Source organism: Chamaea fasciata, unplaced genomic scaffold (genome assembly GCF_029207755.1).
Source record: "Chamaea fasciata isolate MVZ Bird 193981 ecotype frontalis unplaced genomic scaffold, bChaFas1.0.hap1 SCAF_16, whole genome shotgun sequence".
In the NCBI taxonomy this organism is placed as follows: Eukaryota; Metazoa; Chordata; class Aves; order Passeriformes; family Sylviidae; genus Chamaea; species Chamaea fasciata.
In genome coordinates, this window is record NW_027094101.1 from 16,743,875 (window position 1) to 16,762,630 (window position 18,756).

Consider the following 18,756-nt stretch of genomic DNA (forward strand, 5'->3'; position numbering starts at 1 on the left):
GATGTCGTTATACTCAAGGTCAGGGATGTATTTTTCATGAATAATCAGCCGCTTAATCCGGCGCACTTCCACACCAGGGCCCGACTGGCCCAACGAGGTGGCCCCAAGAACGATGGCCCACTCGCTGATGGGACTGGAAGGCAGATGGAGAGAGGGGTGAGGGCGAGTAGAATCACGTGCTGTAACACCCCAGCCCTTCCTGCCTTCTGCTTCCTGAGGCAGAGAGGAAAACAGCACTCCACAGAGTGAAAGTAGGCTTGAGCTATATTGAGCTGCAGGCTGCTAGGAAGCGGTGGCATGAACCCAGTCGTCTCCCTGAGCAGTCTCTCAGCTGGGCCCTGCAATGTCCTGGCACTAGGCACATGCAAGGAAATGGGATGGGAATAGCATGCACTGGTGGTGTGGGGATATCCCTGTGCCCAGGTCCGACTTACTTTGTGATGTTGACAAAGCAGTGGGCAGCTGAGAGCAGCCACTTTGCGCTGATGAGGGTCCCTCCACAGATATGCACCGATACCGGTGGTTTCCAGATGCAGCGGATACTGGCGATCCCAGCCCAGGCCCCAGACCCTGGCATGACATCTGTGCCACCCACAACGCGTGATGAGCTGAAGGTAGTACCCATGGGCCGCAGCCCACAAGTCTGTCTGGAAGCAGAAAGTCGTTAGTGTCCCATGAGAAGGCCTGCTGCTGTGCTGAAGGTCAGCCAGCTTCCCTCCTCACAAGGCTCTGGTTGCAAAGCCAGCAGGGAGCTGCCTGGGATGTCCACATGTTTGCCCATTTCTGCTTTAGCCCCTTAGACAACTGGTGCCAGCAGCCTGGCCAGTGGTGATAAACGGAGACTCCCACCTACTTTGGGAACTGCTGTGGCCACAGGTGGCAAGCGGGCACCCACAGGGAAGCCCCTAAGCCTTTGCCCGGGCCCCCAAAGAGCCTGAGGCTACTTACCCACAGGCGCCATGTGCAGGCCCGCACAGAGCCAGTAGGATGAGGATGCACAACAAAATCATTGCCGTCACAGCTGCAAGTCAGTTGCAAGGAGAGAGAGCTTGACACCTCCAGGGCAGCTGCCAACGTAATGCCAACAGAATTTGCTTTGCCGCAGTGCCCTCGGCCCTAGGCCTGATGTCACAGAGGGACTGGTTCCATGTTCCAGACATGGTGCTGGCCGCTGCAGGCAGGGGGGAAGGGCAATTTAGAGGCCTAAAACCACAGAAAGGTCTGGATTGGAAGGTACCTTAAGGACTGACTAGTTTCAAACCCCAACCATGCACACAGAGGCCTTCCACTACACCAGGTTGCTCAGAGTCCCATCCAAGCTGGCCTCAAATGGTAAAAGGAATGGGGCATCCACAGCTTCTCTGGGAAACATGTGCCACTCTTGTGCTAATGATACAAGATTTTGCTTGACATCCAAAACTACAGAATTGGCAGTAACAACAATTCAAAGCAACACACATTCTGATTTTTAAAAAGTTTGTGACATTGCAGGACTACTACTGTAGCAATCCACATCACTCACTAATCTCCTTGGGGCTATATGGGCACTGCATAAGATCTTCTTCAGGCTAGCTGTGCTAGCCGTTCTGAGAGAAAGTGGCATTGTTTAGCAAGACCGCCTTTTTCCAGACCTTTTGTGACTTTTTTTTTTTTTTCTTTTTTCTTTTTTTTTTTTAAAATTTCAGGCCATTTAAGCCCATAATTTAGCTAAATGCATCTTCCTTAGAGGGATCCTGCCTTTGGAAATGGAAGTGTGGGAGAAGAAAGCAGTCTATCCTTATGCAGAGGTGAAACAGGTGTTTCTCTTCCATGGCTCTGGGCAAGCCTGCACAGACCTAAGGGTAAGGGCCTAGCCCAGTGTTTATGGCTGACCTGGTACACCCCTGATGCCCGCTTTGACTGTGAGCATGATAGTCACAGTAACAGGATGGAGTTTTGTCTTCTAATCCCAGGTGGGTAGAGCTCATCCTCAGGACCACGTAGGATGACCAACACATCCTTCATGACTCGTTCTCTGAGCTGGATGAGATCTGTATGAAAGAGGCTGAAGATGCCGAGTGCAAAGAAATGGCAAGGTAAATCCCTGCTGCCGGCTGCGATGGGAGAGAAGTACCCATGCTGGCAATACCCTCGGGCTCTGCCTTCTGCTCTCTGGAACACTTTCTGCAGCTGCTGATGGAAGCAGCCTTCTCCTCTTGCCAGCCCAGAGCTTTAGCAATGCAATTGGAGACCTGGAGCTGAAGAGGAGATGAATGACAGTATCAAGTGAAGGATCATGCCCTATGTGGCTACTCTCTCCTTGCACAGCCTCTGAACTGAGGAGCTGCACCACAAATGAAAGGATGCTGCTGGACAATTGTGCCAACAGCATCAAAGACACTGAAGGTAACGCGGGAGCCACATCCCTCTGGGAGTGGCCGAGCTTGGTTTGTCGCATGGCCCTTCACTCCCAAATCAACCTTGCCCCGAAGATGCATCCTTTTTCACAAGTCCCATTGGATCTTTAAATTCTGTAGTCATCATCTCTCTAGTATTGCGAAGGCTGGCTCATTAAGTCAATTCCTAAGGCATCCAAGGAAACATTTGCTTACCACACTTCAGCCTATTAGTCGGCATTTTGTACAGTCCCTAACACTTGGTGGCCTACAGCTGCTAGTCTCGTTTCCTAAGTACTGCTTAGTTATACAAAGAATTCCATAGTCCTGCATTACCTGGGTTAGTTGGAACAGTTCAAGTTTTCGTCCTGCACCTATGGCTAAGCTTAACTAGCCAGAATAGCTAGGCATGCTCACACGAGCGACACCCAAGGTTTTCTGCCTCTCATGCTGGAGTGGCAGTCCTCACCTTCCCTTGGAGGCTTTCTCATAGCCCTCCTAACACTGGGGTTTCTGCTCTTTGTCTTGCACTGACACCTCATCCTTTTCTTGACCCTCACCCTGCCTTAAGCCCATGTCCAGCATGAGCCTTGCCAGCCAAGGCTGTCTACCTTGCACCGGGTCTTAGCCATTTCAGTCTTCATCAATTCCCAAGACATTCAAAAAACAGGAGAATTGTATTGATGCATTTCTCATGGAAGGAGGAGATGACTCCAGTACAACTTATGAATAGGGGTGGAGACTCCCTAACAGAAAAACAATTTTACAACCTCTACTACTGACAGAACAGAAGTATGCATATGCAACAAACGGTCAAATGCACAAAAACTCCCCAACTTTCCAGATTTTCTTGGTACACTTTCCTGTCTCAAACTCAGCTCTATGTTATTGCTTCATAGTTGTTCCTAAAGCATTTCAATAGGGTTCTGTATATTCCTCCAGGAGAGGCTGCAGCACCTGCACCATGACCTCCCCATCTGGACCGCAGAGGCACAGGGCATACAAGATGCTGTTCTCTGCTCTCACTGCCAGCCACCGCTGGGACCCATAGATTGCCTCCAGCCTCTGGCGCAGCCAGGGCAGCATAGGGTCAAGAACATGCTCTTCTTTTTGGAAAAGTTCTGCCCAGACCTTGGCAGCAGGCTACCCACAGCCTCTGCCCCTGCAGGCCCCTGCTCAGCTGGGGAAGGTGTCCCTTGCACAGGAAGCGCTCCTGGGCGCTGGCAGCTGTTTCCATCCAGGAGGCCAAGAGATCTTTCTGCCTCTCTCTTGGTCTCTGGTGATTCTCCCTGGGGTGTGATGACACACTCGAGGTATTTTTGTTCCCGCAGAGAAAACCTGACAGACTCTATCAATCTTCTGCAGAGTGGGCACTCTGCTTTCTTCTCTGCCCAACGCAGCATGCAGCCCATGCAGAACTCATGGCCACAGGGTATGGCATAAGCAACACCCTCTTGCTCATCATGACAAATGGGGCAGCTGCACTCTGTCCCCATGGCTCTGTCTGTTCTCCGTGGCAATTCAGGGAGTCCTGAGAAGCTGCTCCCCATCACTGGCACTACCAAAGAATCTCACACACTGCAACAAAATGGAGAAACCTTGGTCTCTTCCTGTCCCAAGGAGCAGATGAAAAAATGCCCAAGCCCCTGGACAAGGATATCCTCCTGACTCCTCAAGCCCTAATGACCTTCTCACTACCACCCTGGGGAGACTCAGCCTTCAAGGTCTTACAGGCAAGCTTGACAGGCTGTGACTTTCCTGAGAGCGTGGAAAGATGGTCTCGGGCAGCTGAAATCGTGTAGGGTTGAGACTCCTGTCTGTGAAAAACAGGTGTTGGGATTAAGTGGTTCAACAATTTGGAGGTCCTGAATTTTTAATTAAATCTCTGGAGGCTGGATTTTTCCTTTCTTTCTATCTTTTTTAAGTTCACTCTTGAATCAGAAAATGTTATTCATTGAATGCAGTTTTTATAAGGGGGAGGTTCTCTTCCAAAGTAAACGCTGTGGGCAAAAATTTAATATGGCCTTAGCAGGCACTGGCGCACGTCAGTTGGGTATGCTGGTCAAGCATCACCTCTGCAGGTGATCTCTAGGGAAGAGTAGATGCGTGGCTTTGCTCCCCGCTGATGACTCTTAGGGGCTCTAAGAACCTATGCACCCTTGATGACCAGAGCTGCATAAGATATTGCAAGACACTTAAAGAGCAGAATTGCCTTAAACACCAATCACAGAACCACAGAATCGACTAGGTTGGAAAAAAACCATCTGAGACCATTGAGTCAAACCTATGACTCAACACCACCTTGTCAACCAGACCACAGCACTAAAAGCCATGTGCTATCTTTGCTTAAACACCTCCAGGTGACTCCACCGCCTCCCTGGGAAGCCTATTCCAATGCCCAAAATCACCCTTTCTGTGAAGAATCTTCTTCTCAATGTCCAGTCCCAACTTCCTGTGGTACAGCTTAAGACTTTGTCGGCTTCTCTTGCTGCTTGCCTGGGAGAAGAGACTGACCCCCACTGGGCTATACCCTCCTTTCGGGGACTTATAGAGGTTGGTACGCTCACCCCTGAGCCTTCTCTTCTCCAAGCTAAGCAACCCCAGCTCCCTCAGCTGCTCCTCATAAGACACGTGTCCCAGCCCATTCACTATCCTTGTTGCCCTCCTCTGGACCCATTTGAGCATCTCAACGTCCTTCCTAAACTGAGGAGCCCAGAACTGGACGCAGCACTCAAGGTGCGGCCTCACCAGTGCTGACTACAGGGGAAGAATGACCTCCCTGCTCCTGCTGGCTACACCATTCCTGATCCAGGCCAGGATGCCATTGGCCTTCTTGGCCACCAGAGCGCACTGCTGGCTCACGTTCAGCTGCTGTCTCCAGTACCCCCAGGTCCCTTTTCTGCCTGGGCACTGTCCAGCCACATCAACCCCAGCTTGTGGTGCTGCAGGGGCTTGCTGTGATTCAAAGGCACGACCTGGCACTTGGACTTGTGAAACCTCCCATTGTTGGATTCAGCACACCTATCCAGCCTGTCCAGGTCCCTCTGCAGAGTCCTCCTACCCTCTAACAGAGCAGTGCTTGCTCCCAGCTTGGTGTCATCTGCAAGGTGATCCCCTTGTCCGGATCATCAGTGAAGATATTTAAACGAGACTGGTCCCAACACAGACCCCTGGGGGGCTGCACTAAGTGACTAGCCCCCATCTGGATGCAGGACCATTCACCTCCAGTCTCTGGGCCTGGCCATCCAGCCAGTTCTGAACACGGCTCCTGCCCAAGCTGTGGGCTACCAGCTTTTCCAGGAGTGCGCTACGGGAGATGGGGTAAGAGGCTTTGCTGAAGGCCAGGTATACAACATCCACAGCCTTCCCGTCATCCACCTGGCGGGTCAGCTGGTAACAAAGGGAGATCAGGTTGGTTAAAGCACAACCTGCCCCTCCTAAATCCCTGCTGGCTGGGTCTGATCCCTCAGCTGTCCTGTAGGTGCTGCGTTATCGCACTTAAGATGATCTCTTGTTTAACCTTACTGAGTACCAAGGTCAGGCTGACAGGCCTGTAGTTTCCCATGTGCTCCTTATGGCCCTTCTTATGGATGAGCATCACGTTGGCCAGCCCAGTCGTCTTGTTACCCAGGACTGATGGTAAATGATGGAAAGCGTCTTGGTGAGGTCTTCTGCCATCTCCTGCACCACCCTAGGATGAATCCTGTCTGGTCTCATCGACTTGTCAGCATCTAAGTGGCTCACATGGTCACTAACTACTTTCTCCTGGATAACAGGAGAGGCTGTTCTGTTCCCTGCTCCCCATCTACGAGTTCAGGAGGCCAGTTGCCTTGAGGACAACCCGTCTTTTTGTTGAAAACTGAAGCAAAGAAGATGCTCGGGACCTCGGCCTTTTCCTCATCTTTGATAACTATATTCCCTCCCTTATGCAATAAAGATGAGAGGTTCTTGCCCCTCCAAGATGCATTAAGATTATTGAAAGGCTTTGCCCACTGTGACAAACTCTCCAAAGAAGCAACTGCTCATCGGCAGCAACTGAAGCTCCCCCTCCCTGAACATGCCTCTGTGAAACTTGGGCTGTCAGTTAACCCACCCGAGAGGAATGTGAGGTAGGATTGGATGCGCTCTCAGACTAGCGGGAGGAAAACAGATACTGGAGGAGCACTGATACTGGACAGAAAGAACCCACACTCAAAGCCAACAAAGCCACTCTGTTGAGAAGCAACTCTGAGTGGGTAACTGTAGCCAATGAGCATTGATTCCTTTGTTGGCTAAAATGCCTAAATAGCAAAAAGGTTTGAATGCCTGGGGGAACCACACCAGCAAGAAGACCAGGGTGAAGAAAAGATGCAAGAGGATGCTTTCTGGATCCAAGTGCGGTGATAGCTTTCTACTTCAACTGTCTCACTCTTTCTCTCCCTCTGGCCCTCCTCTCTTTCCTATTTCTATCTCTCTACCTCATGCTTACTGTTAAAGAAAATCCATGCTATCGACTTCGGCACATGCCTCTTACCTTCAGGTAGAGGCATGTGCCAATAATCGGATCATAAAAGACGTGCTGGTACAACAGACTGCTGCTGTGAGGGGGTGAGATGTGCAATTGATCCTTGGCCCAGGGATTGGCACTGGAGAAGGCAGATGCAGCTCTTCCCTTCCCTGGAGTGTTTGTGCATTGGTCTTACACGCCACTCCTATGTGGAAGGGAGCAACAGAGGTTCGTCGATGTTCACGGATGGAAAAGAATGGCAAAAAGCAAAAGGGTCCAAAAAAACCTCACCGCTTTTTATTAACAAACTACACACTCAGCATGGCAATTGGTATATGTTTTGCCACTACCTTCTAATAATTAGACAGAAGACTAAAAGAAAAGAGGGAAGAAGAAGGGAAAGAGGAATCGCGTAGGAGAGGAAAGAAGATTAAAGTTCTGGGTCCAGCACCGATCCAGCCAACAGGTGTCCAGGGTCCTGAGAGAATGCCACCCGGCCTCTGTGGTGGTACATTTTTCTAGGTAAGTTTTCCCCATTCTGGGATTAGGCTCCTCACTCTTCGTACAAATGAGTTGGCATGTGCAGCCTAGTATTCTAGACTTTTCTGGAAATGGGCTGGGGGGCTTTGGGTTTGTTTTCTTTTTTTTTTGTGGTCTTGATTCTCCATCTACTGGTCTTGCTTGCTCCTTGACCCCACTCCTGCACTTAAGCTGTTCTTTATGTTGTGTGGTCACTACAGACTGGAACAGGAACTTCAGCTCCAGAATGGGGCTGGCCTACGTTCAATACAGCTCCCCTTTCCAGGCACATGCTGTTATAACTCGTTTGCTTGATGGCTGTTGGTGTTCAGGGCACAGCAGTGCATGAACTCTTTACTGCTTAGGTTTCTACATGGGCCAAAAAACCCAGTTGCCATCTGATGGGGACAAAAACTATCCTTAGGGCACAGAGCAGAATGAAGGGCTTCACATTTTTGATGACAGGGCAACATCTGCACCCTTCTTTTCTTTTCTCTTATTTTCCTAGTGTTGTGTTTCTTGAACTTGTTTTTGCAAACTTAAGGTGCCAGATGCTACTCTTCCGCTGTAGACGTACCAATAGCTGTGGGGAAGGCATTGACCTGTACGGAAGGGAGTGTGAAGCCAAATTCTTCCTAGATGAGTATGAAGGGATCCCTGAGTTCAGGGCTGCTTGGGCAAAATCAAGCCAGCGGGATTTTAGAGAATTTGGATGCAAATTTGTCGCAGAGCAGAAAATACAGATCTCCTTTTGAGTTTGCTTCCAATTTAATTCCGTTTAATGCAATTCAAATTAATAGAACTCAGAAGGAAAGGGTTGTGGTCTACTATAGCCTGAACTGCAGCTGGTCCATTTTGCCGTTCAAACAATTTTTCCCTTTAGGTACAGCAAGATCTCCTTCAGCAGATTAAAGAATTGGAGCAGCTTTGCCCGAGGAACTGGACAGGGTTGAGTTGGTCTTGGAGGTAGTGTCTGCAGGGGGGTTGAGGTGTAGGCTGGTGCTGGCGTAATTCCTGGTACTGGCCTTCTTCCCACTGTAGTCCGGATCCAGTCGTAGTAGTACTGAGTGGAGCTGGAGACTGCAGGCCGTTTAGGTCTAGCACAGCCTACTCCCCAGCTGGTCACACCAATTTGCCAGAAGAAGCCGGCATGCTTATCTTGGCAGACAAGAGGCCCCCCGCTGTCACCCTGGAGCAGAGCAGAGAGGATTAAGGTGCCTCTGTGTGCCCCTGTCAGCAGTCGGAGTTGGTTGCTTTACTCTCTTCAGCCCCTGCCAGAAGAGCTGGACTCCTGGCTGAGCAAGGCCTTGCTCAAGTGCTGGAACCTGTAGAACCTCAGCACCCTTGGGAGCAGGTTGGGGGCCTGTCAGGTGAGGCTCTCTGTCTCCCCTGTGCTTGGATGCTTCAGGGTTAGCATCTGGACCCCACAGAGCAAGGACCCACGGATGGGAAAGGGGGCAGAAGCTTCAGCGGCAGTGCAGAGCTGGGGCTGGGAGAGCAACTGGTCAGGGAAAGCACGCGCTGGGCTGTGCTTGGGTGCTGGGATGAGGCTGCCTACACTGCTGGGGGCTGGGGGACTCGGCATGCTCCTACCTGGCAGGTGCCAACGCCGCCCTGGCCAGCACACACGTGGAAGTCATAGATGTACCCATGCAGCCACTCACTACTGTTGCAGAGCTGGTTAGGGACCACTTGCACCTTGGCCTGCTGCAGGATATCTCTACCTGAAGCTGTGAGCAGAGAAAGGAATGAGCTCCCAGCAGCTCTTTGCCCGTGTGTTGAAGTTTTTCCCTAGAGGCTTGCTGGCCTCTAGAGAGGTGTTGGGAGTGCTGTGTCGCTGCTGTGTGGCATTGGGCAGCAGGCCAGGCCAGAGGCATATGTCCCACGGCCTAACTCTGCTGTCAGGAAGGCCCAGCCGTCTCTCCCTGGTGGGCCAAGCTTGCCCTCAGGGTCCAGATCCTTTATGGGAACTCACTCACATTTCACGATTCTGTCACCCCAGCCAGCAACGTAACAGTTTTTCAGCTCCGACACTTTCACTGCAGGACCAGGCAGGCAGGCGGTCTGAATGGTGGAGCTGCACTGGACTGGCCGATCCAGTTCCAGCAAGGCGATGTCGTTATACTCAAGGTCAGGGATGTATTTTTCATGAATAATCAGCCGCTTAATCCGGCGCACTTCCACACCAGGGCCCGACTGGCCCAACGAGGTGGCCCCAAGAACGATGGCCCACTCGCTGATGGGACTGGAAGGCAGATGGAGAGAGGGGTGAGGGCGAGTAGAATCACGTGCTGTAACACCCCAGCCCTTCCTGCCTTCTGCTTCCTGAGGCAGAGAGGAAAACAGCACTCCACAGAGTGAAAGTAGGCTTGAGCTATATTGAGCTGCAGGCTGCTAGGAAGCGGTGGCATGAACCCAGTCGTCTCCCTGAGCAGTCTCTCAGCTGGGCCCTGCAATGTCCTGGCACTAGGCACATGCAAGGAAATGGGATGGGAATAGCATGCACTGGTGGTGTGGGGATATCCCTGTGCCCAGGTCCGACTTACTTTGTGATGTTGACAAAGCAGTGGGCAGCTGAGAGCAGCCACTTTGCGCTGATGAGGGTCCCTCCACAGATATGCACCGATACCGGTGGTTTCCAGATGCAGCGGATACTGGCGATCCCAGCCCAGGCCCCAGACCCTGGCATGACATCTGTGCCACCCACAACGCGTGATGAGCTGAAGGTAGTACCCATGGGCCGCAGCCCACAAGTCTGTCTGGAAGCAGAAAGTCGTTAGTGTCCCATGAGAAGGCCTGCTGCTGTGCTGAAGGTCAGCCAGCTTCCCTCCTCACAAGGCTCTGGTTGCAAAGCCAGCAGGGAGCTGCCTGGGATGTCCACATGTTTGCCCATTTCTGCTTTAGCCCCTTAGACAACTGGTGCCAGCAGCCTGGCCAGTGGTGATAAACGGAGACTCCCACCTACTTTGGGAACTGCTGTGGCCACAGGTGGCAAGCGGGCACCCACAGGGAAGCCCCTAAGCCTTTGCCCGGGCCCCCAAAGAGCCTGAGGCTACTTACCCACAGGCGCCATGTGCAGGCCCGCACAGAGCCAGTAGGATGAGGATGCACAAAAAAATCATTGCCGTCACAGCTGCAAGTCAGCTGCAAGGAGAGAGAGCTTGACACCTCCAGGGCAGCTGCCAACGTAATGCCAACAGAATTTGCTTTGCCGCAGTGCCCTCGGCCCTAGGCCTGATGTCACAGAGGGACTGGTTCCATGTTCCAGACATGGTGCTGGCCGCTGCAGGCAGGGGGGAAGGGCAATTTAGAGGCCTAAAACCACAGAAAGGTCTGGATTGGAAGGTACCTTAAGGACTGACTAGTTTCAAACCCCAACCATGCACACAGAGGCCTTCCACTACACCAGGTTGCTCAGAGTCCCATCCAAGCTGGCCTCAAATGGTAAAAGGAATGGGGCATCCACAGCTTCTCTGGGAAACATGTGCCACTCTTGTGCTAATGATACAAGATTTTGCTTGACATCCAAAACTACAGAATTGGCAGTAACAACAATTCAAAGCAACACACATTCTGATTTTTAAAAAGTTTGTGACATTGCAGGACTACTACTGTAGCAATCCACATCACTCACTAATCTCCTTGGGGCTATATGGGCACTGCATAAGATCTTCTTCAGGCTAGCTGTGCTAGCCGTTCTGAGAGAAAGTGGCATTGTTTAGCAAGACCGCCTTTTTCCAGACCTTTTGTGACTTTTTTTTTTTCTTTTTTCTTTTTTTTTTTTTTAAATTTCAGGCCATTTAAGCGCATAATTTAGCTAAATGCATCTTCCTTAGAGGGATCCTGCCTTTGAAAATGGAAGTGTGGGAGAAGAAAGCAGTCTATCCTTATGCAGAGGTGAAACAGGTGTTTCTCTTCCATGGCTCTGGGCAAGCCTGCACAGACCTAAGGGTAAGGGCCTAGCCCAGTGTTTATGGCTGACCTGGTACACCCCTGATGCCCGCTTTGACTGTGAGCATGATAGTCACAGTAACAGGATGGAGTTTTGTCTTCTAAGCCCATGTGAGTAGAGCTCATCCTCAGGACCACGTAGGATGACCAACACATCCTTCATGACTCGTTCTCTGAGCTGGATGAGATCTGTATGAAAGAGGCTGAAGATGCCGAGTGCAAAGAAATGGCAAGGTAAATCCCTGCTGCCGGCTGCGATGGGAGAGAAGTACCCATGCTGGCAATACCCTCGGGCTCTGCCTTCTGCTCTCTGGAACACTTTCTGCAGCTGCTGATGGAAGCAGCCTTCTCCTCTTGCCAGCCCAGAGCTTTAGCAATGCAATTGGAGACCTGGAGCTGAAGAGGAGATGAATGACAGTATCAAGTGAAGGATCATGCCCTATGTGGCTACTCTCTCCTTGCACAGCCTCTGAACTGAGGAGCTGCACCACAAATGAAAGGATGCTGCTGGACAATTGTGCCAACAGCATCAAAGACACTGAAGGTAACGCGGGAGCCACATCCCTCTGGGAGTGGCCGAGCTTGGTTTGTCGCATGGCCCTTCACTCCCAAATCAACCTTGCCCCGAAGATGCATCCTTTTTCACAAGTCCCATTGGATCTTTAAATTCTGTAGTCATCATCTCTCTAGTATTGCGAAGGCTGGCTCATTAAGTCAATTCCTAAGGCATCCAAGGAAACATTTGCTTACCACACTTCAGCCTATTAGTCGGCATTTTGTACAGTCCCTAACACTTGGTGGCCTACAGCTGCTAGTCTCGTTTCCTAAGTACTGCTTAGTTATACAAAGAATTCCATAGTCCTGCATTACCTGGGTTAGTTGGAACAGTTCAAGTTTTCGTCCTGCACCTATGGCTAAGCTTAACTAGCCAGAATAGCTAGGCATGCTCACACGAGCGACACCCAAGGTTTTCTGCCTCTCATGCTGGAGTGGCAGTCCTCACCTTCCCTTGGAGGCTTTCTCATAGCCCTCCTAACACTGGGGTTTCTGCTCTTTGTCTTGCACTGACACCTCATCCTTTTCTTGACCCTCACCCTGCCTTAAGCCCATGTCCAGCATGAGCCTTGCCAGCCATTTCAGTCTTCATCAATTCCCAAGACATTCAAAAAACAGGAGAATTGTATTGATGCATTTCTCATGGAAGGAGGAGATGACTCCAGTACAACTTATGAATAGGGGTGGAGACTCCCTAACAGAAAAACAATTTTACAACCTCTACTACTGACAGAACAGAAGTATGCATATGCAACAAACGGTCAAATGCACAAAAACTCCCCAACTTTCCAGATTTTCTTGGTACACTTTCCTGTCTCAAACTCAGCTCTATGTTATTGCTTCATAGTTGTTCCTAAAGCATTTCAATAGGGTTCTGTATATTCCTCCAGGAGAGGCTGCAGCACCTGCACCATGACCTCCCCATCTGGACCGCAGAGGCACAGGGCATACAAGATGCTGTTCTCTGCTCTCACTGCCAGCCACCGCTGGGACCCATAGATTGCCTCCAGCCTCTGGCGCAGCCAGGGCAGCATAGGGTCAAGAACATGCTCTTCTTTTTGGAAAAGTTCGGCCCAGACCTTGGCAGCAGGCTACCCACAGCCTCTGCCCCTGCAGGCCCCTGCTCAGCTGGGGAAGGTGTCCCTTGCACAGGAAGCGCTCCTGGGCGCTGGCAGCTGTTTCCATCCAGGAGGCCAAGAGATCTTTCTGCCTCTCTCTTGGTCTCTGGTGATTCTCCCTGGGGTGTGATGACACACTCGAGGTATTTTTGTTCCCGCAGAGAAAACCTGACAGACTCTATCAATCTTCTGCAGAGTGGGCACTCTGCTTTCTTCTCTGCCCAACGCAGCATGCAGCCCATGCAGAACTCATGGCCACAGGGTATGGCATAAGCAACACCCTCTTGCTCATCATGACAAATGGGGCAGCTGCACTCTGTCCCCATGGCTCTGTCTGTTCTCCGTGGCAATTCAGGGAGTCCTGAGAAGCTGCTCCCCATCACTGGCACTACCAAAGAATCTCACACACTGCAACAAAATGGAGAAACCTTGGTCTCTTCCTGTCCCAAGGAGCAGATGAAAAAATGCCCAAGCCCCTGGACAAGGATATCCTCCTGACTCCTCAAGCCCTAATGACCTTCTCACTACCACCCTGGGGAGACTCAGCCTTCAAGGTCTTACAGGCAAGCTTGACAGGCTGTGACTTTCCTGAGAGCGTGGAAAGATGGTCTCGGGCAGCTGAAATCGTGTAGGGTTGAGACTCCTGTCTGTGAAAAACAGGTGTTGGGATTAAGTGGTTCAACAATTTGGAGGTCCTGAATTTTTAATTAAATCTCTGGAGGCTGGATTTTTCCTTTCTTTCTATCTTTTTTAAGTTCACTCTTGAATCAGAAAATGTTATTCATTGAATGCAGTTTTTATAAGGGGGAGGTTCTCTTCCAAAGTGAACGCTGTGGGCAAAAATTTAATATGGCCTTAGCAGGCACTGGCGCACGTCAGCTGGGTACGCCGGTCAAGCATCACCTCTGCAGGTGATCTCTAGGGAAGAGTAGATGCGTGGCTTTGCTCCCCGCTGATGACTCTTAGGGGCTCTAAGAACCTATGCACCCTTGATGACCAGAGCTGCATAAGATATTGCAAGACACTTAAAGAGCAGAATTGCCTTAAACACCAATCACAGAACCACAGAATCGACTAGGTTGGAAAAAAAACCATCTGAGACCATTGAGTCAAACCTATGACTCAACACCACCTTGTCAACCAGACCACAGCACTAAAAGCCATGTGCTATCTTTGCTTAAACACCTCCAGGTGACTCCACCGCCTCCCTGGGAAGCCTATTCCAATGCCCAAAATCACCCTTTCTGTGAAGAATCTTCTTCTCAATGTCCAGTCCCAGCTTCCTGTGGTACAGCTTAAGACTTTGTCGGCTTCTCTTGCTGCTTGCCTGGGAGAAGAGACTGACCCCGACTGGGCTATACCCTCCTTTCGGGGACTTATAGAGGTTGGTACGCTCACCCCTGAGCCTTCTCTTCTCCAAGCTAAGCAACCCCAGCTCCCTCAGCTGCTCCTCATAAGACACGTGTCCCAGCCCATTCACTATCCTTGTTGCCCTCCTCTGGACCCATTTGAGCATCTCAACGTCCTTCCTAAACTGAGGAGCCCAGAACTGGACGCAGCACTCAAGGTGCGGCCTCACCAGTGCTGACTACAGGGGAAGAATGACCTCCCCGCTCCTGCTGGCTACACCATTCCTGATCCAGGCCAGGATGCCATTGGCCTTCTTGGCCACCAGAGCGCACTGCTGGCTCACGTTCAGCTGCTGTCTCCAGTACCCCCAGGTCCCTTTTCTGCCTGGGCACTGTCCAGCCACATCAACCCCAGCTTGTGGTGCTGCAGGGGCTTGCTGTGATTCAAAGGCACGACCTGGCACTTGGACTTGTGAAACCTCCCATTGTTGGATTCAGCACACCTATCCAGCCTGTCCAGGTCCCTCTGCAGAGTCCTCCTACCCTCTAACAGAGCAGTGCTTGCTCCCAGCTTGGTGTCATCTGCAAGGTGATCCCCTTGTCCGGATCATCAGTGAAGATATTTAAACAAGACTGGTCCCAACACAGACCCCTGGGGGGCTGCACTAAGTGACTAGCCCCCATCTGGATGCAGGACCATTCACCTCCAGTCTCTGGGCCTGGCCATCCAGCCAGTTCTGAACACGGCTCCTGCCCAAGCTGTGGGCTACCAGCTTTTCCAGGAGTGCGCTACGGGAGATGGGGTAAGAGGCTTTGCTGAAGGCCAGGTATACAACATCCACAGCCTTCCCGTCATCCACCTGGCGGGTCAGCTGGTAACAAAGGGAGATCAGGTTGGTTAAAGCACAACCTGCCCCTCCTAAATCCCTGCTGGCTGGGTCTGATCCCTCAGCTGTCCTGTAGGTGCTGCGTTATCGCACTTAAGATGATCTCTTGTTTAACCTTACTGAGTACCAAGGTCAGGCTGACAGGCCTGTAGTTTCCCATGTGCTCCTTATGGCCCTTCTTATGGATGAGCATCACGTTGGCCAGCCCAGTCGTCTTGTTACCCAGGACTGATGGTAAATGATGGAAAGCGTCTTGGTGAGGTCTTCTGCCATCTCCTGCACCACCCTAGGATGAATCCTGTCTGGTCTCATCGACTTGTCAGCATCTAAGTGGCTCACATGGTCACTAACTACTTTCTCCTGGATAACAGGAGAGGCTGTTCTGTTCCCTGCTCCCCATCTACGAGTTCAGGAGGCCAGTTGCCTTGAGGACAACCCGTCTTTTTGTTGAAAACTGAAGCAAAGAAGATGCTCGGGACCTCGGCCTTTTCCTCATCTTTGATAACTATATTCCCTCCCTTATGCAATAAAGATGAGAGATTCTTGCCCCTCCAAGATGCATTAAGATTATTGAAAGGCTTTGCCCACTGTGACAAACTCTCCAAAGAAGCAACTGCTCATCGGCAGCAACTGAAGCTCCCCCTCCCTGAACATGCCTCTGTGAAACTTGGGCTGTCAGTTAACCCACCCGAGAGGAATGTGAGGTAGGATTGGATGCGCTCTCAGACTAGCGGGAGGAAAACAGATACTGGAGGAGCACTGATACTGGACAGAAAGAACCCACACTCAAAGCCAACAAAGCCACTCTGTTGAGAAGCAACTCTGAGTGGGTAACTGTAGCCAATGAGCATTGATTCCTTTGTTGGCTAAAATGCCTAAATAGCAAAAAGGTTTGAATGCCTGGGGGAACCACACCAGCAAGAAGACCAGGGTGAAGAAAAGATGCAAGAGGATGCTTTCTGGATCCAAGTGCGGTGATAGCTTTCTGCTTCAACTGTCTCACTCTTTCTCTCCCTCTGGCCCTCCTCTCTTTCCTATTTCTATCTCTCTACCTCATGCTTACTGTTAAAGAAAATCCATGCTATTGACTTCGGCACATGCCTCTTACCTTCAGGTAGAGGCATGTGCCAATAATCGGATCATAAAAGACGTGCTGGTACAACAGACTGCTGCTGTGAGGGGGTGAGATGTGCAATTGATCCTTGGCCTAGGGATTGGCACTGGAGAAGGCAGATGCAGCTCTTCCCTTCCCTGGAGTGTTTGTGCATTGGTCTTACACGCCACTCCTATGTGGAAGGGAGCAACAGAGGTTCGTCGATGTTCACGGATGGAAAAGAATGGCAAAAAGCAAAAGGGTCCAAAAAAACCTCACCGCTTTTTATTAACAAACTACACACTCAGCATGGCAATTGGTATATGTTTTGCCACTACCTTCTAATAATAAGACAGAAGACTAAAAGAAAAGAGGGAAGAAGAAGGGAAAGAGGAATCGCGTAGGAGAGGAAAGAAGATTAAAGTCCTGGGTCCAGCACCGATCCAGCCAACAGGTGTCCAGGGTCCTGAGAGAATGCCACCCGGCCTCTGTGGTGGTACATTTTTCTAGGTAAGTTTTCCCCATTCTGGGATTAGGCTCCTCACTCTTCGTACAAATGAGTTGGCATGTGCAGCCTAGTATTCTAGACTTTTCTGGAAATGGGCTGGGGGGTTTTGGGTTTGTTTTCTTTTTTTTTTGTGGTCTTGATTCTCCATCTACTGGTCTTGCTTGCTCCTTGACCCCACTCCTGCACTTAAGCTGTTCTTTATGTTGTGTGGTCACTACAGACTGGAACAGGAACTTCAGCTCCAGAATGGGGCTGGCCTACGTTCAATACAGCTCCCCTTTCCAGGCACATGCTGTTATAACTCGTTTGCTTGATGGCTGTTGGTGTTCAGGGCACAGCAGTGCATGAACTCTTTACTGCTTAGGTTTCTACATGGGCCAAAAAACCCAGTTGCCATCTGATGGGGACAAAAACCATCCTTAGGGCACAGAGCAGAATGAAGGGCTTCACATTTTTGATGACAGGGCAACATCTGCACCCTTCTTTTCTTTTCTCTTGTTTTCCTAGTGTTGTGTTTCTTGAACTTGTTTTTGCAAACTTAAGGTGCCAGATGCTACTCTTCAGCTGTAGACGTACCAATAGCTGTGGGGAAGGCATTGATCTGTACGGAAGGGAGTGTGAAGCCAAATTCTTCCTAGATGAGTATGAAGGGATCCCTGAGTTCAGGGCTGCTTGGGCAAAATCAAGCCAGCGGGATTTTAGAGAATTTGGATGCAAATTTGTCGCAGAGCAGAAAATACAGATCTCCTTTTGAGTTTGCTTCCAATTTAATTCCGTTTAATGCAATTCAAATTAATAGAACTCAGAAGGAAAGGGTTGTGGTCTACTATAGCCTGAACTGCAGCTGGTCCATTTTGCCGTTCAAACAATTTTTCCCTTTAGGTACAGCAAGATCTCCTTCAGCAGATTAAAGAATTGGAGCAGCTTTGCCCGAGGAACTGGACAGGGTTGAGTTGGTCTTGGAGGTAGTGTCTGCAGGGGGGTTGAGGTGTAGGCTGGTGCTGGCGTAATTCCTGGTACTGGCCTTCTTCCCACTGTAGTCCGGATCCAGTCGTAGTAGTACTGAGTGGAGCTGGAGACTGCAGGCCATTTAGGTCTAGCACAGCCTACTCCCCAGCTGGTCACACCAATTTGCCAGAAGAAGCCGGCATGCTTATCTTGGCAGACAAGAGGCCCCCCGCTGTCACCCTGGAGCAGAGCAGAGAGGATTAAGGTGCCTCTGTGTGCCCCTGTCAGCAGTCGGAGTTGGTTGCTTTACTCTCTTCAGCCCCTGCCAGAAGAACTGGACTCCTGGCTGAGCAAGGCCCTGCTCAAGTGCTGGAACCTGTAGAACCTCAGCACCCTTGGGAGCAGGTTGGGGGCCTGTCAGGTGAGGCTCTCTGTCTCCCCTGTGCTTGGATGCTTCAGGGTTAGCATCTGGACCCCACAGAGCAAGGACCCACGGATGGGAAAGGGGGCAGAAGCTTCAGCGGCAGTGCAGAGCTGGGGCTGGGAGAGCAACTGGTCAGGGAAAGCACGCGCTGGGCTGTGCTTGGGTGCTGGGATGAGGCTGCCTACACTGCTGGGGGCTGGGGGACTCGGCATGCTCCTACCTGGCAGGTGCCAACGCCGCCCTGGCCAGCACACACGTGGAAGTCATAGATGTACCCATGCAGCCACTCACTACTGTTGCAGAGCTGGTTAGGGACCACTTGCACCTTGGCCTGCTGCAGGATATCTCTACCTGAAGCTGTGAGCAGAGAAAGGAATGAGCTCCCAGCAGCTCTTTGCCCGTGTGTTGAAGTTTTTCCCTAGAGGCTTGCTGGCCTCTAGAGAGGTGTTGGGAGTGCTGTGTCGCTGCTGTGTGGCATTGGGCAGCAGGCCAGGCCAGAGGCATATGTCCCACGGCCTAACTCTGCTGTCAGGAAGGCCCAGC